This window comes from Sminthopsis crassicaudata, chromosome 1 (assembly GCF_048593235.1).
Source record: "Sminthopsis crassicaudata isolate SCR6 chromosome 1, ASM4859323v1, whole genome shotgun sequence".
NCBI lineage: Eukaryota > Metazoa > Chordata > Mammalia > Dasyuromorphia > Dasyuridae > Sminthopsis > Sminthopsis crassicaudata.
The window spans coordinates 251728419-251752643 of NC_133617.1; the positions used below are offsets into that span (position 1 = coordinate 251728419).

The 24225-nt window shown below is 34.3% G+C and overlaps 1 protein-coding gene across 2 annotated transcripts in view; it reads left to right on the forward strand.

The window, feature by feature from the left end:
• The window catches only part of SPIDR (scaffold protein involved in DNA repair), a 537804-nt gene that overhangs the window by 419292 nt on the left and 94287 nt on the right, over positions 1 to 24225 (forward strand). The window lies entirely within an intron of this gene.

A 24225-nucleotide genomic window follows, 5' to 3' on the forward strand; every position in this document is an offset into this window, starting at 1 on the left:
TTCATTTTTCATGTGCTTTACAAACATTTTGGAGTGAATAAATAAAACTATAGTCATAAATCCTATCAATTGCTCTTTTTGCCTATTAGCACTTTTTTGGGTTTGTGTTAGATTTGTTCTTTTTATAAAAAGTCCTTTGTCAACAAAAAGTATTTACCATTTTTCTAAACTATTTTCAATTTACTTATGTCTATACAAGTCACCATATATTTGGAAAAAATATTCCATTAAATGTGAAAATATTGTGTAGTTCAGATGTAGAAGTTTGGTTCATTTTCTTTCTTTTTTTTTTTTCCCTTTTTTTTAATTATGGCTTTTTATTTACAAGATATATGCAAGGATAATTTTTCAGCATTGACAATTGCAAAACCTTTTGTTCCAACTTTTCCCTGCCTTCCCCCCACCCCTTCCTCCAGATGGTAGGTTGACCAATACATATTAAATATGTTAAAGTATAAGCTAAATACAATATATGTATACACGTCCAAACAGTTATTTTGCTGTACAAAAAGAATTGGACTTTGAAACAGTGTACAATTAGCCTGTGAAGGAAATCAGACATGCAGGCCAACAAAAACAGAGGGACTGGGAATTCTATGTAGTGGTTCATAGTCATCTCCCAGAGTTCTTTCACTGGGTGTAACTGGTTCAATTTATTACTGCTCTATTGGAACTGATTTGGTTCATCTTATTGTTGAAGAGGGCCACGTCCGTCAGAATTGATCATCATACAGTATTGTTGTTGAAGTATATAATGATCTCCTGGTCCTGCTCATTTCACTCAGCATCAGTTGATGTTAAGTCTCTCCAGGCCTTTCTGAAATCATCCTGTTGGTCATTTCTTACAGAACAATAATATTCCATAACATTATTCAGCCATTCTCCAATTGATGGGCGTCCACTCAGTTTCCAGTTTCTAGCCACTACAAAGAGGGCTGCCACAAACATCCTTGCACATACAGGTCCCTTTCCCTTCTTTAAGATCTCTTTGGGATACAAACCCAGTAGTAGCACTGCTGGATCAAAGGGTATGCACAATTTGATAATTTTTTGAACACAGTTCCAAATCCCTCTCCAGAATAGCTGGATGTGTTCACAATTCCACTAACAATGTACGTTTGATTCATTTTCAATAAACATAACATATACTCAGTGCAAGGCCTTATTAGGTACCCTCCCATTCCAAAAAAATAACTGTAACTGAAATAATTTCTGTTCTCAGAGAGCTTACATTTTATTTGGGGGAAATCACCTAATTATTCTTTTACTTTAACTTTCTGATCTTAATAGTTTCTTGTAAATTGTGAATAAACTTAAAAGTGAAATATCTCTGTAGCATCCTCACTATTTACACTCTCAACTTTCATTCAAACTGAGTGGTGGATCCCCAGAGGGCATTTGAGTGCTATTTTCTTTATGAAGTAGCTTGAGGAAACTCCAAGGCTTTGGGTTTCTAGTTCTGTGTCTTGCAAGCCCCTGTTCCCTTATTACCTATTATCAATCAACCATATTGTTAACTTTTAGCAAAAGTATTTACTAAGAAGGCGTATCAAGGATAATACTTAGAAAAACAACTACCTTCCTTCTCCCCAATTTCTGGTCCCAGAAGATCTCTTCTCCCTTTATAGAGTTCTCACAAGCTCACCCTTAGGTGTAGTTGCCTTTGTGAATAGGTGCTTTTCTAGACGAGGAGCCAGCATTTCTCTCTATTAAGAGGGGTCCAGATTCTTGGAGAACTTGGTGGACCACAGTTCCTCTGCTGTTGGTCACTTCTGGAACTCTGGCAGATTCTGCCTCTGTGACCTTGGATGTCTCTGAGCATCCCAGAACCAAGGGAAACATGTTCATGGGTACATAGAGCAGCTGTTCTTTCCTGTCCTGTCCCCAAACAGTTCAAAGTAGTTTCTGTATCAGTGGCTACCAGGAAGGAACAGAAGCAAGAGGATCAGCAGTGAGGCAGGCCATTTACGCAGTTCTAACTCAGCAGTTCATGAGTCATCAATCCTAACTTCTCAATCAGCCAGAAGGCTCCAGGTCACCAGACATGGCCAGCCCCTCAGTCACAGGCAAACAGTATCTAAACATGTTCTGTATGATGTATCAAGAAGGGCAATTCTGACTCAAAAGACTAGGTCATCATCAACTATTTGCATTACAATTGAAAATAAACTCAGAATAAAGCTATTGTCTGTTTCCCATGGTTAATTCAGTAAGCTACGTTATCTTTTTTTCATACTCTTTTTTGATATGAATTTGTAAACTCGATGTGTAAATATGGAACATGTACAAATAGATGCTCACCCCCACCCCAAAACTAAAGCACAGGATTCTTACCCTTCTAACAGCAGACAGGGAAAAAATACATTCATAGCACTGCCTTATTCCTGACTGCACACTAAAGAACCCACTTTTAAAACCATTGTAAAAATGAGTTAAGTTACCAAGCCAACCTATGAAGGTTTGTTCAACTCAGGATACGCTTGAAGGGTTCAGTCCAGGTTTTATGGGTTTATCTGGAAGCCTAACCACCATTTATGACATTGTTTCCATGGGAAGTTTGTTCCAAGATCTAAACAGCGTACTTGGGAACAAACTTTTGGAACATAACCCATTTGTTAGGGATGGCCTATATGCTTTTTTTGTTTGTGTTATATTGGTTTGTATGCTTTTTATATGATCTTATATTCTTCTGTATGTAGACATTTCCAAAAAAAGTTTGTATATCCTACTTCCTCATCACATAGCCAACCAAATAATATTCAGGTTATTTTTGTAAGGTTTTGGAAGAACCGTTTCTTCAAAACAAATTATTAAAGAGTTCTGGAATGCTGAGCTTCATAATTGGCTATTAGTGATATCATCCATTGTCAGTAATCCATCCATTGCTCAGGAAGTACATGAGACTGATTTTTTTTTTTTTCACTTTTTGTCCTTCAAAAAAAAAGTTTGTTTCATAGCAACAATAATAAACTTCAATGAGTGCACTTCTAGGAACTTTTTTTTACTTTCCCCAATTCAAGCCGAAATGATTAATTATATCATTCCAATATCTAATGCAGTAAATAACTTTTTCTGCCAGTTGGATGTCTTTGGGGAAGTCATGGAGTTTTTTACATCTGGGTCATCAGATTTCATATGGTCTAGGTTTACAAAGACAAATAAGTTATTGATTTCTGACAATTGTTTAGTGACTGCATTAAAAATGACTTGATTCTCTCTGGCTAACTGGGAATGGGAATGTATCCACATAGATCCCATTTAAAGTTTTGCTCAGGGACCATTCTACTGTCATGAAATCAAAGCTGAGATTGATAGATTGCTGACAGTTTCAAGAAGGATGCAAGAAACTGACACATTCTGAAGAGGTTTTTTTCCTACCTATTCATAGAACCTGATAAAAATAAAGGGAGGATTTGAGAGTATTGGAAGGTTTGGGGGGAGGGTAAGATGAAGAACACTGAATTTAAAGAAACACCAATGAAGATTTTTCATAGATAAGGTAGATTCATTAAGAAAAAGGGTAATTAGTACTGTGACTGTTTCAGTTGTTCAATCATTTTCAGTTGTATCTGAGTCCTCATGACCCCATGTGAGGTTTTCTTGGCAGCTACACTGAAGTCGTTTGCCATTTCCTTCTCCAGCTCATTTTATAGATAAGGAACTGAAGTAAACAGTGTTAATTGACTTGTCCAAAGTCACACAGCTATCTGAGGCCAGATTTGAACTCAGGAAAAATGAGTCTTCCTGCCTCCAGACATGGTACTTTATCCACCATGCCACCTAGTTGCCATAAGTAAGCACCTACCAAGCAAGTATTTCTTGAAATAGATGGAAATATCTTTTAGAGACCTCATTAAAATTCATCTAATAATTTTCCTTATTCTGTTCTTTCAAATAGATAAACATAGGAACTTTGGACAAAAGGATTAATAAAATCAGAAGAAGTGAGATGCCATATTATTCTATATTTCTAAGTTTAATTGTCTGAAACTTAATTTTTGACTTGTATCTATGGTAGTTGTTCTTCCATTTCAATATATTAACCAAGGCAGGACTTTAAAAAATTGCATTTCTTTAAATTATTTCCCTATCACTTTGCTAGTATCCCTAGCACTTAGCTCAGTGTCTGTCACATAGTAGGTTAAAAATTACTTTTTGGTTGCCTTATTTTGAAAAACATAATGACTTCAGTTCTTAAATATATTTTATCTACAAGTTAAAAGTACAAGTATCATTGAATTTCTAACCCTATAACATAGAAATAATAGATAAATGAATTCTTTTTTTCCATGTCTTTTGCATTTTTTTTAATTAATGAGTTAATTCAGTGGTTGAGTAAAATATCTAATTTTTAATTCAGAGTATCTTGTTTTAATCATTCTAAATCATAATATCTCATTTTATAAAGTGAATCAATAATAATTTTTATGTTATTTCATCCTTTAAAAAAAAAACCTTCCAGGTTCTGTAGAGAAGTAGATTTCATTAAATTCTTAAACTGATCCTCATAAACTGAATGCCAAGGACAATAGGTAGAAGTTTACCATTTCGAGGAATTAGGAATTAGAGGCCTTTTGGCCTCTAAGAGTTTGAGGTACATTATTCTAAATAAGATCCATAAAATCCGGAGCTGTTGGGTTTGCTGTGAGGCTTTCTTAGTTAGAGACAGTTTTCTAAAGTCTCAGTGGAGGAGGCTCTTCTATCTCTAATTCAAGATATATATATATTAGGTGCTTACCAAATTAGTGTGCCAGGCCCTAAATCAGGCACAGTACTACCCCTTTCATTAATCATATCTGTGTTATCTTTTCAAAAGACTCGAGCATTGTTTAAAAGGAAGGATTGGAGTGTGGTTTGGTAATAAAAAAGTGAGATGCCCTCCAAAATTGATGAAAGGGTGGTATGTATATAACCTCTGTGGCAAGACTGATGACTTTTTTTACTAAAGTTGATGTTACCATTCTGCTCCAAGTTCCACAATGATTTCTGAGAAAATGCGGTTGATGATTTCACAAGAAGATATAGGATTAGGAATAATATTACAATTTAGAATTTTCAAGATGAAAATCATCTCTAGAGATAATCTTTTACAGTCCCCCTTATTTAACAAAAACAATGAAAATGAAACTTAATTCAGGCTAAGTGATTTGCCCAGTTACATTTCTCCTTTGTGATACAGCTGACACTAGACTGTAGATCTCTGGACTCACAGCAAACAGATTTTATTGGATTGAGGAAAGGAATTATCCTGGGGCATTGTAAAACAGGGTGTAGTAAGATATGAAGTCAGTTAGATAAGAGAATGATTATCAAAGAGCTTAAATTCTCACTTATACATTCAAATTTTTATTACATTGCTTTAAAGAGAACATGAAGCCTTTTTATAAAAAGAGACTTGATTAAAATGAAGATTTGAGATTAAATGGATTAGTATTGCTGCATATAAACCAGTAGGAAATTGAAGCAATAGCTAATGCAGTTCAGAAGGTATTTATTAAATATTTATATGCAAATCACTATGCTAAGTAATAAGGGAAATTTACATAAGACATGATCTATTCCTTTATGTAACATATGGTTTAGTAGGAGATAACATAAATATAGAAAACTTTATATATAAATAAATATAGAAAACTAATATCATTTGATAAGTATATTTAAAAGATACATATCATAGAATCAAAGAATCATATATATATAGATTTGGAAAATACATTAGAATTCATCTGATATAACCTAGGGTAAATGGTTACAATAGATAAGATCATTGGACCTAGAGTCAAGAACTGAGTTCAAATGCATCTCAGACACTTAACTAGTTACATGACCCCAGGAATATCACTTAACCTTTATGCCTTAATTTCCTCAAATGTAAAATGGGGATAATAATAGCACCTGTCTCTGAATTTCGTAAGAATCAAATAAGATAATATTTATAAAGTGCTTAATATAGTGCCTGGTACATAGTAAGTGTTTTATAAATGCTTATTCCCTTCCTAAATCCTTTAACTTTACAGATAAGGAAACTGAGGTTCAAAGAGATTTGAATAATTTGTCCAAGGTCCCACAGTGTCTTAAGTGATAGGGGTGGAATTTGAATGATATTTTACAGACTCAAATTATGTGAACAAAATGCTGGGCTTGGAATCTGGAAAACTATTATTATTGATTATTTCCTATTTGTCCTTATACAGCTTGCTTTGTATATATTTGTTTGTAGATTGTGTTTCCCTTCTCTTCCCCCTTTCCATTTGACTATAAGTTCCTTGAGGGTAAAGATTGACTTTTGCTTCTTTTTTCCTGGCACATTGTTATTGATTGATTTATTGAAAGCTCTCGGTCAATTCTACAAGCAAATTTGGTTATATCGTGGTGGGAAGGAGGAATAGAGAATCATGGAAGACTCCTTAGAGTTTTTAAATCTTTTTTCCATTTTCATGGTCCATTAATCTTGTTCTTGATGTTCTGCCATTTTTGAGGATTTGCTAAGAATTTTATTTTCCACAAATCCTATTTCCTTTATTCAGACTTCCTACCATTTTCTCCATGTTGTTGACTTTGGACAATTAAGAGAATGAAGAGTTGAGTTTTAAAGATAGGAAGGAATTTAGCTGATGAGGAAAGAGAACAATCAAAAACAATTAATTAAAAAAACAATTTATTAAGTGCCTACCCTGTGCCAGGCAAAAGAAATGAGAGGTGCAGGGACAGGCACATTGAAGGGATACAAATGATAGCTTGACTAGAAATAGAACATGCAGATAGGAATAAGATGAAGCTGAAAAAGATTCTAGACTATAGAAAGCAAATGAGTTTGAGTTTGACTTGCTAGGGAGCTCTTAAAAATATTCTCAAAAGAGGAGTGATGTGACTTTATCTAGACATAATTTCAGTTTCAGTTTGATTCAATTCAATAAACATTTAGTGTGTGTCTAATATGTGTGAAGCATTGGGGAAATAAATGGGAAAAAAAAAAGTTCCTTGCCTTTAAAGAGCTAAAAATCTAATGGAAGAAGAAGCTAGAAAACAGGGGAAGGAGGAAAACATTAGGAGATATCCCTTAAGGGGACCAGAAGTTGAGATCAAGCAGACCTGCAGATGGAAAGTGGAGTGACCCTCTAAAGGAAAGCTTCCCTTAGAATTTTGTACTATTCCCTCCAGTCAGCAGGAACAAAAGGCTAAGGGAGTTGAGAAGATACTGAGTATATTTAAAGATAAAGAGCTTAGTGAGGAAATTTCTGGTGATCAGGTTATCCTGGAAAGAACATCTTATCCCATGATGTTGAGACCACGGAGAACAGCAGATACAGAGTACACATGGTAAATTGGAGTCTGACAGTAATATGAGAATGGACTAGAAGAAGACAAGAGTGGAAATGGAAAGTTTAACTAAGGCCAATGAAGAGAAAGACACTGTTCTTTAAGAAGTAACTAAAAATAGACTCCCCACCATTAGTCCTCTGCCCCTATTACTGTTTCTCTGGTCCTCTCACCTCACCCCCCCCCCCAGAAAAGCCATCTACAAAGTTTCTTAATTCTACTTATAGAAATACTGTTTACTACACAATAGAAGCCAAACTGTATTGAAGGTTTCATAACATGTCACTAGTAGACCACAGTTCCTATACTTTGATTCATCTAATGAATCAACCAAGCATTTATTGAGCCCTATTCTGGGTACACTAAATCATCCAAAGAGGAGGTATAGGCTTGGTCCAATTCTCCATGATCTAGTTGGGGAAATCAGACATTTGATTGCTTTGGTAGGTCCAGACCTGTGATTTCATTGACCTAGAGAACTCCTGATTAGAAAACTCCTTCTACCAATGCAAATCAATGAGAGTCCTTCAACTCAGAGTATTAGAGTTATTTCTGGCGCTGAGAAGTTACTGTCCAGAATCCTACAGCCAACACATATCAGAGTCATGACTTCTTGACTACTAAGCCAACTTTCCATCCATTATCCAACACTGTCATTGACTAAACCCAATCTACATGTAGTACACAGCAATGGTTAAGTTCCCAATGAATGATAAAGTACTTTGAGTTTTATGCTGAGGAAAAATTCCCCTTTGTGTTTGAGTGCTCAAAGAAGTCTTCACAGAAGATAGTGGTACAGTGGAAAGGGAGGCAGGTCACTTAATTTTGTTTTACAGTTTTACAGTTCTGCCATTTAACTTGATACAAGCCATTTAAATTCTCTAAATCTACATTTTCTCACTTGTTAAACGGAGTTAGTAAGACTTCTGATGTCCTAAAATAAAATGGGATTGATGTACATAAATGTTAAAAATTTTTAAAATTAAGTCACACAAATGTGAATTCATAAAAGTATAAATATAAATATCACCTGTTGACCACAAGCCTTGTAAGGGCAGAAAGTTTTGTGGGGGTTTTTTTTGTTGTTGTTGTTTTTTGGGTTTTTTTGTTTGTTTGTTTGTTTGTTTGCTTTTTCTTTGCATCTCCAGTTTTAGGGCATAGCTTGGCCCACTCAGTTATGTATTATTTGATTGGTTAGCAGGTGAAACTTAAAATAACTTTTAAAGGATAATAAAGATTCAATAGGTGTCAGGAAAGGCTTTTCAAGTATAAGAAACAAAGGGAGCTAAGACATTGAAGAAGAAATTGGAATATTTGAGGAACAAAGGTTAGTTAGTAAATAATGCTAAAAAGTTCTAGAATATGGTCTGGTGTTAAGTTATTTGATTTTGATTTTGATTTTGGTAAGTCTTGGTTGGGAATCGGAGTACAATGGTGATGACTTAACTAAAATATTGATGTTAGAATAAAAAATATTTAAAATTATAATGTAAAGGAAACTGGACAATCTGAAAAATACCTCTTACCAATTTTAAGTGAATTCCATTCTATTTTGTTATTCAGAATTGAGTGACTGGGATAGGTATACCTGAGTTCCTACATAGTATTAGACTTGGAATTGTCATCCTGCCTCTTTTGTTATTGTTGTTCAGTCATTTTTCAGTCATGTTTGACTCTTCATGATCCCATTTGCAGTTTTCTTGGCAAAGATATTGGAGTAGTTTACCATTCTCCAACTTATTTTAGCTCCAACTGAGGGAAACAGGGTTTTAAGTAACTTGCCAGAGTCACACAACTAGTGTCTGAGGCCAGATTTTAATTCATGAAAATCCTGTCTCCAGGCATGGCACTTGAAGCACTGTTCTTTAAGAAGTAACTAAAAATAGACTCCCCACCATTAGTCCTCTGCCCCTATTACTGTTTCTCTGGTCCTCTCACCTCACCCCCCCCCCCAGAAAAGCCATCTACAAAGTTTCTTAATTCTACTTATAGAAATACTGTTTACTACACAATAGAAGCCAAACTGTATTGAAGGTTTCATAACATGTCACTAGTAGACCACAGTTCCTATACTTTGGTTTTCTTGTCTTTGAAGAGGAAAAGGAGAAAAGGCCCCAAACATATTCTGATAGGCTGGCACCAATGAATGGTACAAAAGCATCAGATTTAGGAGACAGGCTCAGATCGCCATTTACTCGTATTTAGTCAGAGGATCTGGGTTCAAGGCCCAGCATTGCTAACCTTCTAAATCTCTTAGATCTCAATTTCCTATAAATCTACATGATCCTATATATTTATATAAATCCTATGTAGCTATAAAATAAAGAAGCTGGCCCAGATGACCTTTAAGTTCTATGTAAGCTTTAAATCCTTGATAATAAAGCTATGAGATGGTCACTAGCAAATTATGCCAAAAAGAGACTGTCAGACCTTTACTTTCCTTCTAACTAATTTGCTACCAAAGTGTTTAAATTCTACACAGTTGAGAATATGATGAGGTGACTCCATGAATTCCTTTGATATTGACAAGGAAACTCTTGTTTCTTTTTCTGTATTTAAAAAAATAGCCCTTTATATGCTCTCTTTAACAGGAAATATGTGATGAAGAGAGCTCTCCCTGTGCAAGAAAATATAGTAGTAATTTCCTTCCTTTGATTTTCCCTCTTCAAAAAGACAACCCTCTCAAAGAGGTACCCACTTCCCTTGGGGTTTGAGGTCCACAGTCCCTTTACTAATTACTGTGGTTACAAACCATGCTTTACGGGACACACTTAAACAGTCTTTCATGACTTTTAAAATGATTTTTTTGTTCCTAGTCAATTCACTCCTACTTTTGAACAGAGAGAAAATTGCTTATTCAAGGACATGTTAACTCTTTTAGACTAACTACATTCATTGTAATAATAATTGTTTATACTTATGCAGAGATTTGGGGTTACAAAGAATTTTTTCCATACATTCAGTATTTCATTTGAATTGTAAAATAGATGTTTCAAGAAAGTAAGCCTGAATATTATTATATGAACAACTTTCTCCTCACATATATGATGCCTGTAAATACGTTTGAAAGAATAATTTTCAAATTTCTCTGATGGACTTGAGACTTTTACTGCTAGACATTTTTCTATTATAGGAGTTTAGAATAGAATTGAGAGATTTTTTTAAGCCTATTTGAAGGTAGTATGTAAAGAAAAAAAATAGTAATTGGTACCTTTTCAAAAAGGAAAAAATTTAAGAGTAAATGGACCTGGACATTAAGTAATTTTCTTCTATTTTCTTTCAGCTCACATTTAAGCATCTCATCTTTCTTCTGTGCTGTACTATACATCTTCATCCTATAGTGAATGTTATTTTCATTTCCTCATTCCAGAATTTTGAAACCTCTGAAACAGAATAGCAAAGAGAATAAATGGCTTTAAGTCTTAAAGATACAGTTTTATTTTTACAATAGATTTTGATTTAATATAATTTCTTAACTGAACAAAAGCTGATTTGTTGGAAAATATTTATTTTTCAATGGTTGATTTTTATGTGAAGTTTATATGGTATGTTCTCTTAAAGAAATGTTAGTAAGTAGTTATCTACCATGAAATTTAAAGATACTAATTGCATTCTTCTTGCCATGAAGTTTCTGGATGAATTCGTTTATCCAACAAACAATTAACTTTAATAAGTGCATATAGTGTACAGTTTTGGTTGCTGGAGGTAAGACAAACAATTAAAAAAGGATATCTGCCTCCAGGGAGCTTTCATTACAGTTTAGTAGGTAGATAAGAATCAAACACAAATTATAATGCATAATCTTAAAGGATTATGAGCAAAAAAAAATTGAGCAAAGGCTAAGAACTAAAAAGGAAGGAATGTTTTGGATAGAATATTTTAAACAGACCACCATTTGGCCACTGTATGCACTAACAACTCTAAACAAGACATGAGGAAATCTTTCTAGATCTGATTCTGCCTCTACTCACAGATGATTTCACTTTTCGGGTCTCAGTGATTTCATCTGTAAATGGAGGTAACAATTATAGACTAGATGATTTCTAAATTCTTTTCCAACTAGAATACTCTAGGATTCTAATTAAAATAAACTTTACCTTACAAGTGAGATTTTTTTTTTAATAGCAGTCTATAGTAATAATAGTAATGGTGATGATGGGCAGTATAGTGGAGAGAGAGCTGTTTTTGAAGTCAGTATAATGACACTGAACTATATGACCCTGAGGAAATTATTTATGTTCTCTGTGACCCAGATAACTTTTTTAAAAAAATAAACTTCAGAATAATTGACTATCTTCATTGTCAGAGAGAGTTTTCTTACACTCCTAATACTAATAAAACCATAACTATGGATGAAAAAAAAAACAATATGATGGTGGTATTGTTGATGGTGATAATAATGACTATGAGTTATTGCTGATTTTTTAAAACAGGGTATTTTAAAGTTTGAAACATAATATAGAAAAATCTTCCATAGAAATAGTTATTTTTGCTAAAAATTTATTGCTTAGCAAACAGTTCTATCTTCATAATTACACAGTTGGTAATTTTTAATGATAAGGTAACTTTTAAAGTAAATTTAATGGTAAATTTTAATTCTTGGCTATCATTTTAAACATATAATGTTTAGTACAATATAAGTACTTAATAAATATTTATTAATTGACTAATTGACTGAATAGATTTGTCGCCAAATTCCCTGCAAGCCTTACTTTACAAATGAGGCAGGAAGAGATCAAGTAATAGGGCCAGCAATCACTATCATAACCCATAAACTTTTAAGTTTTATGTTTGTTTGTTTTTTTTTATCTCTTCTCTCTGCCATACGTGGGCTTCACTCTTTTCCACTAAATATTTTAAATCATTTACTTAGCACTCAGTATAGTGCCTGGGAAATAGAAGGCATCTATTAAGTTTTATGGATTAATTGATAATTTTGAGATGTTTTGTTTCTATCATTTTCATAAGCTATTTAATTTGACTAGAGAAGATCTATTATTGTGTATTTTACATAAAGGAAATCAGATAATTAGAAATAGGAGAAGAAATTTCACCCCCTTTTCAAATGGACACATTTTATGAGTCAGATTTGTGTAGGTGTTATATAACTTAAATGATTAAATGCACTATCATGTTACTTCTGCTGTTAAATCCTTGCAGATCTTCTCAGTGAAAAGATTTAGCAAAAAATAGTGATACTAATGGTCCTTGAACCTAGGCCAGAGAAAGTTGGAATACAAAGCAGATGACTAGTTGGTTGTTTAGATTCTCAAAGAGAATCAAATTACCTCACTATGTTGGAGTCAAGGTATATAGTGTGTCCAGCTGTGGCTGATGAGCCCAGCATGAATTCAGAATGCTCTACCACAGGTTGGTACACAGTCCATATGAACATTTGGGGTGGAAGGATCTCTACATTTGTATGTCTGATTGTAATTCTGCTTTGCTTATAGAACATAGAGCCTTTTTTGGTGCAGGCAGGCCATGCTGGGTGGTTCTTTTCTAAAATTTCCCATGTCATGCAACCAATTCCAAAGTTCCTCAGAGAGACCTTGAAAGTATCCTTGGGTGGCTTCTTCTGTCCAACATGTGAGCGTCTTTTTTGCATGAGTTCTTCATAAAGTAGTTTTTTAGACAACTTCTGTTTGACATTTGAACACTGTGGCCAGCCCATTGGACTTGCTCCCTGCAGTAAAAATTGAATGCTTGTTAATTCAGCTCTAGAAAGGACCTCAGTGATCAGTACATGCTCACAAAGCTTGTTGTTCGTCCTTCGTTTTCAAAGCAGACCATGATATTAGGGAGGGAATGCCATGACATGCAAGTAAATTATATTGAAGTGAGGGAGGCTGTGCAAAGTCACCAGCCTCACTTTCCCCTCCAGAGCCATCTGGGTCCAATAGTTGATGTACATCAGGACAACCCAGAGGCAGACAGACTTGAATTGAAATCTGACCTCAGACTGGGACTCTAGGCAAGTCACTTAACAGTGTTTGCCTCAGTTTCCTCATCTGTAAATTAAGCTGGAAAAAATGTGGCAAACTATTCTAATATCTCTGCCAAAACAACCTCAACAGGGGTTACAAAGACTCAAATATGACTGAAATGACTGAAGGCGTAGTTTGGAGCTAAATCAAAAGGGTAACTGATATGGGGGGGGGGGGGAGTATTCAAAGAAGAAAAGGATTATTCAAGTTTTGATTGTCCTGGAGTCATCTTCAAAATAGGCACCCATTCAAAAAAAAAAATTGTCATTCTTAGGCTTCAGGGAAAGATTCTTGGGATATAGAAAATTAATTATGTATCTCTTTTATGTGATCTTCATATCAGTGATAATGAAAACCATAAAATGGACTTACTCCTTCAAAAAGGAAAGCAGCATACTGTGAAGAAAACCTTGGAACACGTATTTGGTTGATCACAGGAAGAAAGATAAATGAGAACCACAAACCACCAGAAAGATCCTCTTTGAATGATGTAGGTCAAATACTAACCATTGTTAAGATAACCGTGTTAACAGTTAAGAAAACAGCCTATTCCTTACAAGCACAAAATTTAAAAAAAAAATAGTTATGTAAGAGTCTTAAGAGTGCTCTCAGTGCTAGCTTCTCTTTACTTAATTTTTTAAAATATACAAAGTTGTTTCCTATTAAATAGAAATTCTATTATTATTTATAACATTCCTGTATGAGGCAGCTAGATGCTAAATATTGAGTCAGGAAGACCTAATTCAAATTCTGCCTCAAATGCTTGCTAGATGTGTGATCTTGTACAACTCACTTAACTTTTCTCTTTTAAATCCTTATCTGTAAAATGGGAATAATATTGTACTTATCTTCCAAAGTGGTTATAAAGATCTAAGGAGATAATATCTTAAAGCACTTTGCAAATCTTAAAGTGTTATATAAAAGCTATACATTCTTCTTAGTCTTGTTGCTATGAATGCTTTACTACTCTCCTCATGTTATTTTTATATTAAAATCCAACCTTAAAAATACTTTCCCCCATAACAGTCCATAAATATTAACTATTTTGTTTTATTTATTAATTTATTAACATTAATTAATTAATCTTATGTATTTAATTTAATATTGCTGAGTCTGGAGTCAGGAAGACTATTTTCAAACCTGTCTCACACACTTTCTAACTGTTGGACAAATAACTTTACTTCAGTTTGCCTCAGTTTCCTCTCTTGCTTCAGAACTGTAAAATGGTGATAATAACAGTACCTGCCTAGCAGGGTTATTTTGAGGATTTGAATAAGATGATATTTGATATCAAGATAAATTGACTTATCTTGAGTAATGGCTTACTAAATCCCATGGCTAATAGCAGAATCATAAAACAAACTACAATCTTCTGAATCTCAGCTTTTCCTTCTGCATTTTGCTCCCTTTATCAAACATGTTATGCTGAAAATAGCATGGTGAACACTTGCACCTTGTTGTAACACTTCTTTGTATGTTCTATATTGCACAACATGAGCATACCATAAATGTCCACTTGAAAGAATAAATCTGGGCAAATCCAAATTGAAATGCTTTGTAGATGTTTCACTCAGAAATCCTCATAGGACCCCCCCAGAGCCTTCTCTTTTCTAGTCGTAATATTGTCAAGATCAGCTGCAGAATGGGGTCATGATATCATAGATACAAAGCTGAAAGGAATCTCATTTACTATTAAGTTCTCAGAGGTGAGATTTGACCCCAAGAAGTAGTCAGTCACCAAGCATTTATTAGGCACTTGCTGTGAGCTAGTCATTGGGATAAAGTCCTTTGGCTATAGAGCCAGAATGATTTCCACTTTCAAGTATGGAGGTCATTCTTATACAATCACTGATCATGATGCAAGTATATTGTAGTATTATATGCATTAAGACAAGGAAACTTGGAAAGATTATCTTAATGGTACAGTGAATGGAGGAGTTCTGGGCCTGGAGTCAAGGAGACTGAGTTCAAACGTGGTCTCAGATACTTACTTGCTGGGTGACCCTGGGCAAGTTCAGCTACCCCTATTTACCTCAGTTTATTCATCTGCAAAATAATCTGGAGAAGGATATGGCAGACCACAATAATATCTTTGCCAAGAAAACCCCAAATGGAGTCACAAAGAGTGGAATACAACTGAAATGACTGAACAACAGGAACTGGAGAACATTTCATATAATCTTTTTTATTTTGGAGATGGGAAATACTGAGATTTCACTTCTCTCTCTAGAGAAGTGAAATACTTTAGTTCAGGATACATGATTACTAAATGGCTTAAATGGAATTCAGATCCAGGTCTCATGTAAATTTCATATTCTCTCTATTGAACCCCTAACTCCTTCAGCATGTAATAACTGAGTTTATATTTCTGTTAGAAATATCTTAGAATATCTAGTTTACCTCCTCCCCCCCCTTTTTTTTTTGCTAAGTAGGAAACTGAGGCTACTTATTCATGGTGACTCAGGGCATAAATAAATAGCAGAGCCAGATTTGAACCAATTTCTTCTAGACAGAAACCAGGTGTTTCTATGCACCAAAGAGATACAGATAAAAGTTTTCCAGATGAAAAAATTTGGAAATTTTCAGACAAAAGAAAAGAGGAAGAAGATCAAGGTTATTTATTTTTAAAGAAATATAGTCTAAGATGAAATGTTCATTTTAGGCATAGTTGGGAAGGAAGGAAAAGAGATCAATTAAAAATGAACAGATATCACCAGTAAAACAATACTGACAAAAAAGAAGTGATGATCTCATTGAAGTGCTAAGAATACAAAGAAAAAATTTTTCTAAATGATGGATCAAAAAGCGATGAGATCAATGACTATATTTTCGGGATAAAGAAGTACTTTTCATATCACTATCTAGCTTGATAGTAGAATTAATTTCCTTAGCAGCATAGCAAGCATACTTTAGTAATAGAAAACAACAAATAGAGCTTTTCCAGTAACGTTTTCTTTAGCTTCCACATAGATCACAGGATTGCAGATTTAGAGCTGGATCCAATATTATTGTTGTTCATTCATGTCTGATTTTTCATGATCCCATTTGGGGTTTTCTTGGCAAAGATACTGGAATGGTTTACCATTTCCTTCTACAGTGGATTAAGACAAACAGGTTAAGTAACTTGCCCAGAGTCACACAGTAAACCTCTGAGGTCACATTTGAACTCAGATCTTCCCGAGTCTAAACCCAGTGCTCTTTCCACTGAACCACCCAATTACCTCCTAGATGCAAGATGAGTTTCATCTAATCCAGCAGCTCATTTTACAGATTGGAAAACTGAGACAGAGAAATGTAAACCACTTGCTCATGGTTATATAAATTAGTGAGTAGCAAAGATCAGATTTGAACTTAGATCTTTTGACACTAAATCCAACACTTTGTCCATCATCCCTTTCTGTCTTCCATCTTGTCCTTCAATAATATGATGCCTAAAAATATATATGACTGAGTTGATCATCAATCTATTTTAAAACTTTGATAATATATTCAAATAAGCTGGTTCTCCTGGTGATTTTTTATATTCATAATAGTATGAATGTAAATTTATAAATTAATATTAGAATAATTTGAGTAATCAAAGTATTATTAGAATAATTGAGTTTGTTCAATCCTTTTCTCTATGGTTATTGATTTAGATTTTTAATACAACCCTTCTCAGATCTTGTTGAACTTACCCATAAAATATTTTCATATTAAGAGATAAACATAAGAATCTATTTTGTAAATTAATAATAGACAAACATAAGAATCTTCTGCAAAACTATTTCCTATTTTGCCTTTCATTTTTCTTCAAATGATAACTGATGGGGAACAAAAACAACACCAAAGCAAAAAACTTTCCAGAATACACACTTTCCCCACACAAAGGATCAATGAATAGATTAATTTACAGTCAGAGTCCATTGTTTGTGATGTATCCAAGTTGACTAGACTAGATCAAGTTAAAAAACAATTTTGTTACTAACAGTTGGTACTTTGTAATTGATGATTCTGAGAAAAGACAAATGACATTAAATAAGTTCCAAGACCCAGTGATTTTTTTGAAAGTATTATTTTGTTTTGCATGGTGTGTGTATATATATATATATATATATATATATTTAGGGGGGGATGAAATTAACTTTTTAAAAATTCCCCCTCCTTCCCGCATATCCTCTTTTCTCTGCCTCCCCCGCCACCACCCTGAATAAATGACTTTTGGGAAATAGCTGAGGGGAAAATCCTCAAAGGTAAAATCCTGCCAAAACTAATTTTGTAAAAAATGTTATTGCTAGAAACTGGCATCTAGTGACATTTTGATTACTTACAGTTTAGGGGAATTCATTTTCGCAATTTTCCCCTTTGCTTTGTACTCTTAGCCCCCAAATTAGAGATATTGTTATTTATTGTCTGTAATATTCACATTCATTTTGGTTTCCTGTCTTTTCCATTCTTTTGATTTAGCACTAGTTCTGTGTAGGCTGTCCTAGGATTTATTTGAATAACAGGGAGGAGTACCAAAAATCCAGTAAATAATTATACGGAAAGTCGATTTAGTTAGTTGTAGTCAGGGCTTGTTTTTTCCCCTTAAATTAGCCCTTATTTTTGAAAAAGTATTTGAGTTTTTTTCCTTAATGGTAAAAAGGCATTTTTGTCTTTCTTCTCTTTCATAATGATCTTTTTATTCCTCATTCAACTAAAAAAATTCAGCCTGTCATGTCCTATCAGTACTTTATAAAATGTCCCTGTCATCAGGTTATTAATTAAAATTTAACCTCAATTTAAAACCATATATCTTTAATATCTATAGTGATACTTCAAAGAGCTTGCAGCCTAAGAGGGGAAATAAACAACATATAAGCAGTATAAATTATAGATAATCAGGACGAAGGCACTGAATTTGAGGAGGATCAGCAGAGACATCTTGTAGGAGATGGGATTCCAAATGGCACTTGAAGGAAACCAGAAACCCAGGAGGCCAAAATGAAAGGGGAGAGAGTTTCAGGCATGAGAATTCAGACTTTGAAAATGCACAAAGAGGGAGCATCTTGTGCAAACAATGTCAAGGAGGCTAATGTCGCTGAATCACAGAGTCTGTGATTCAGGGTCTGAATAGGGTCTGAGAAGACTGGAAAGGTTGCTCTTTAGTCAGGCTTTGGAAACCAAAGGTGGGTTTTACATTTTATCCTTGACTTAATAGGGAGTCATTGGAGTTGTTTTGAATAAGAGAGTGATATGGTCAGATCTGTGCTTTAGAAAGATTGATTAGAGAACCAAGTGAAAGATGGAGAGTGACAAGCCAGAAAGAGCAACCTTAAAGTTTGTTGTCACCTGTGAGGTGATAAAGGCCTGCACTAGAGTAGTGTCAATGTCAGAAAAGAGATAGAAACATATTTTTAAAAATTTAGGAAGATAAAATGGATAGGACTTGGAAGTAGATTGGAAATGGAGTGAGAGTTAGGAGTCAATGTGATGAAACCCAGATTGTGAACCTGATGATAGGGAGGTAGATGGTATATTTGACAGTCATATGGAAGGGAAAGGGGCTTGAAGAAAAGATGAGTTCAATTTTAGATGGTGAATTTAAAATAGGGATGTCTAATAGGCAGTCATAGATGAGTCTGGAAGTCTAGCTAAATAAAGCTGAGAATCATTAACCTAGAAATTATAATTGAATTCATGGGACCTGAAAAGATGATGAAATGAAATAATATAAAGAGAAAAGAGAAGAAAGCTCAGGATAGAAGCCTAGGGTACCCCTACCCATTAACAAATATAATCTACTAGTAATGTCTTATATGTATCTAGTATTCCAGGGAAAGTTTGGCCTAGGTAATTTAGAACTTGAGGCAATAATCCATGTACATGAATAAAATTGACAATGGAGAGGAATAAGAAGTTGGTCAAAGATAAACCTTAAAGGTGTTTGGAAGAAGAAAAGGAATCAGTGAACAAAACAAAGGAATGGCTAGAAAGATAAGAAATTTATTAGGAATGAAGAATACTATGCAAGGGATCATAATCTTTTTTTTTTTTTTTCATGAATCCTTTTGGCAATCTAATGGAGTCTGTGGATCCTTTTGCAGAAAAATATTTTTAAATAATTGAAAGAAATTCCAATTTTCAATTTAAAGTAAATGAAACCAAAAATGTAATTTTTCCCACCCAAATTTACAGACTCTTGAAATCTATCCACGATTCTCTTGAGAACTCCCTAGTTTAAGTCCATGGCCTATCTGGCATGGCTAATTAGTGAAGAGACATTAGAACTTTTCCATGACTGTGTCTAGATACCACTATTGGCCAGGGATCAGGGAAAGTATAGTCATAGAAGCCTGAGGAGAGACTCTGGAACAGACTGGCAATCTGTCAACTCCTCAGTATGCTCTCTATCTTGACTCCTGATTTGATACTAAACTCCTGGTTGAAATTCTAACCAGTATACTATTTTTGTCTTATTTCCATAGATTTTTATGTCCCAGAATATTCCAAAACATTGGCTTAATCTTTAGATTTATATCTGCTTACAACCAGAATTGTACCCTATTCTCCCCCCTTAGCTTCTAGTCCTATCACCAGTGCATTTCTGTCTTCCTACAGGATACTGTAGGGTATAAAAGGGGATGACTCCTGAAACAAAAAACATTCAATTTTGTAATCAGGATGTTATTGATGACCCTAAAAAAGGCATTTAAGGAGATGGGTGGGATTAGAAGTTGATTTACAAGACATGGAGGGGGAAAAAAAAAATTAAGAATATTTTTCCTTTTTTTTTTTTTTTTTTTTTTTTTTTTTTTGACTGTGGCAATTGGGGTTGAGTGACTTGCCCAGGGACATACAACTAGGAATTGGATAAAGAAGATTCAGAAAGGATTCAGCATTGATTCATTTGGGTATTATTTCTTTGCTTCCTGAGAAAGGACCACTTCCGGTGAATCAATTAAGTTTCAAGGGCAGCTTCAGTAACCTTTTAAGGAAAAAATGGTCTAGCCTACTTTGCAGGTCCTACCACACCCTTGCAAGGAATAGGTAGTTTTACTTTTTTCATTAAGATAGCAGAGAAGGAGCATAGAATAGGTGATCATGATTATGTGATTACGTTTTGAAAATGGGAATTAAGGGAGTTCCCATTGAGTGAGTGGCCTTAGATTTCTTAATGAAGTAAAAGATTATTTATACTAAATTTGTGTGCTTGGGTAGTGGGCAGGGGAGTGTTGCAGACACGAAGCTAAAATGAGTCGTGGGGAAAAGGATTTAAAAAGAGAAGAAAATTTTGAGTAAGATAGGGAGTCAGTAACAGTATAGAAAAATTACTGAGCAATGTTTAAGAGCTAAACTGAGGTCATGCATCATAAACTGGAAGTGGGTAAAAAAAAAATCATGATTTCATAATTTTCTGAAGCAATAATCAATAGTCCAGTAGCAAAGTAGAAGAGTTAAGTGGTAGGAGTTACACTGAGATGAATATTAGCAGAATAAAAACAATGGAAGTTCTGTAAGCAAGAGATTTTTGGTTGGTAGCTAGTGAATTCAGCAGCATTGTGGCAGGCTATGGGTTCAATCCTGACTATTAAGCAAACAAGTCAAAGTAAGGGAAATCACCTGGGAGAAATAGGAAGAGGTCAAGATAATAAAGAATAGACTAAGTGTGAGATAAAAGAGAGGAGTTGTAGTTAGTGTAGAATACTATTACCATTCCATGTAAAAGTGAAGTTTAAGATGTGACATTCTGAGAGTTGGTTGGAAGTCAAGATTCAACAGTTATCTGTGGAGTCTCTGAGGATTATGGCAAAAGATAGAATGATGAAAAAGACCATGAAATCATTAAGGAAATTAGAAAACCATCCTGGGAGGCCAGTAGATAGATGATAGCAACAGGAATGGGTAGGGAGCAAAACAGACAAACAGGAAACAATCATTGTTAGTTTTCTCTGAATACCTATAGTTTCAAAGGAAGAACAGTTTAGACAAAAAGCTGTCCTTTGACCTGCCTTGACACATACCACCCATCAATTTTATGCAGGTGAAACCAGATTAAAATGAACATGGATCATAATGAAAAGTAATCAAAAGAGCCAATAATGGAGATATCTGTGGAAGGAAAGAGAACTAGTCCTATTTTTTTTGATCATCATTATTGAAAATTGTATTCTCTAATAATGTTGACTGGGGAGAAAGTAAAGGGAGGTGACAGGTGGTTGCTAGAGTCTGGAGCCTACTCACTTGCTTTTGATTAGATATTTGCACCAAAATGTTGACTTGAAAACAGTGCAACCATATTTGTTTTGTTCTTAGGTAATGGAAAAATTATTTTGATACCTCTTTTTAGCACCAAGATTTTTTCTTGTAGACGCAGTTCCACTGAGTGGTTTTATGATGCTTTATTAAATAGGTCAGAAAAGCATTTCTATATTTGGTAAAAAGGTGTTTCTTTTTTTTTTTCACTTTTTCCACTTAACTTTTTTTGACATGAAGAATTTTTTCTTAAATCTGCATTTGAAGTCAAATACAAAGGGGACTATTTGAATTCTTGACTGCAGAAGCAAAAAAAAAAAAATCTAAAAAGAGGCAACCTGTTGTTTTTTTCTTTTATCACAACACAATTGTAAATAGTTTTTAGTGAAAAAAATATATAATCAGTGATGTGTGCTGACAGATTTTGAGTGGAGGTGTGGGTTGTTCCTGCCTCCACACTAGTTAGTAATTCAATCCTATGACATTATTGAAATGAATACCACCCGGGGCATGAAAAATGAAGAACTGTTTGTAGAAATGTCAGTGTGGCAATATGTTGCAGGAGTTCCTTATCCACCATGCAATTGACTTTTTTTTGTTTTGTGTTTCCTGCTGGGGTACAACAGAAATGTGTAGAAAGGTTCATTTTCACATAGTCCTTCAAGTTGATACTTTTACATCCCAAACCTTAAGGAAAGAATTTGGATTTTAAAGAGACACGTTAAGATCTCATTGGCTGATACCTCCTTTTAGATATGAAATCACACAATATACATATAGACCAAAATCAGTTTGGTTCACTTGGTGATGCTAATAGTATACTTGGAACAAAATTAAAATCTTACCTTTGGTTTAATCTCATGGCTTTTCTTTGTGAGATTCTGAGGCTTAAGGTGGCTTGGGAAGTGTGTCACCTTAAGATTTCATGAACCACTTTTATTTCCCTCCCCCCCCCCAAAAAAAGTACCTTACCACATTGAGCTAAAAACTCTGAAGCCTTTTCACTGAAATCTTAATGTTTGTCTGCCCTGACAAAACTTTCATGTTTGTGTAATAATTTAATTGTCGTAAGATTGAGTTTATTTTTTCTACCATGTGAAAATATGTCCGTTAGCATCAGGATCCTTAAGGGACTTGGCTTTGCATCAATTGATACAAATTGTACTTAATTTTTAATGATTTGGACCATGTTTTCATGTGGCAATCAGATATATATATATATATATATATATATATATATATATATATATATATATATATATATATATATATATTTTTTTTTTTTTTTTTACAAATCTTCTTTTGAACTACTTTGTTCATTACATTTGACCATTTAAATGCTTGTTGACTTGTTAACTATTGAGAAGAGGATCTTTTTTTAATTTATGCCAATTCTTTGAATTTTGAACATCATATTTTTATTGCTTCTTAGGCATAGAAATCATTAAATATATTCACTGTTTAAGAGGACTTATAGGAGAGAACACTCCATCTATCAATGGATTCCCCCTGCAATTTATATTGCTCTAGGTCACTTGTGAAAGGGGCAGCTAGGTGGTACAGTGAATAGAGCGCAGGGTCTCAAGTCAGAAAGACTTAGCTTTTTTAATTCAAATCTAGCCTGAGATATTTAGTAGCTGGGTGAACCTGGGCAAGTCACTTAACCCTGTTTGCCTCAGTTTTCTCATCTGTAAAATGAACTGGAGAAAAAATGACAGGATACTCCATTGAGATCAAGAAGAGTCACACATGACTGAAAAATAACTGAACAATAACAACAAAACTCCCTAAGATTTCATAGATGTAACCATATTGTCCTTCCAAAAACATATCCTTACCAAATTTGAATGTCTCCCAGTTACTTCTAGGAGCAACATGAATTCTTGTGTTTAATATTTAAAACTCTTTTATCACCTGATACCTTCCTGCCTTTCCAACTTTTTTATACTTCCATATACTGTGAAATCCATCCATATTGGCTTTTTTGCCATCCCTCACATACAGTATTTCATTTCCCATCTCACTGCCTTTGTACTGGTTGTCCCCAGTGCCTATAATATCTTCCTAAAAATTACCATATATTTGGAAATTATAATTTTGTTGGTAATATTGGGAGTACCATTTTGTAACTGATTGCCTCTGGGTGTCTAACTACAAACTTAGATCTAATATCTCCAAAGCCTCAATTTCCTTATCTCTAAAATGGTAGGATTAGGGAGCAGCTAGGTAGCATAATGGATAGAGCGCAGGCCCCAGAGTTAGGAGATCCTGAGTTCAAATATGACCTCAGACACTTGATACTTACTAGCTATGTGATCCTGGGCAAGTCATTTAACTCCAGTTTCCTCATCTCCCAAAAAAAATTAGGATTGGACATGATTACTTCTAAGGTTTCTTCTAGCTCTAAATCTGATCTTCTAATCCTTTGGATTGGGAAAAAAAAAAAAAAAAAAAAAACACCATGGAAACAGAAAAAGAGTGTTATGAAATTAGACCAGCTTGCATGTGGTGTTTGTGACACTAACTACCCCAGGCTTGTAATGTAAGATCAAAAAGCAGAAAAGATAGTGGAATTATAATACTTAAGGCCAGGAGTCCTGGATTAAGTCTCAGGCCTACCAGTTATAAACTGTGTGACACTAAATAAGTCACTAAACATTTCTGAGCCTCAGTTTCATCATCTGTAAATAGAGATTAACTC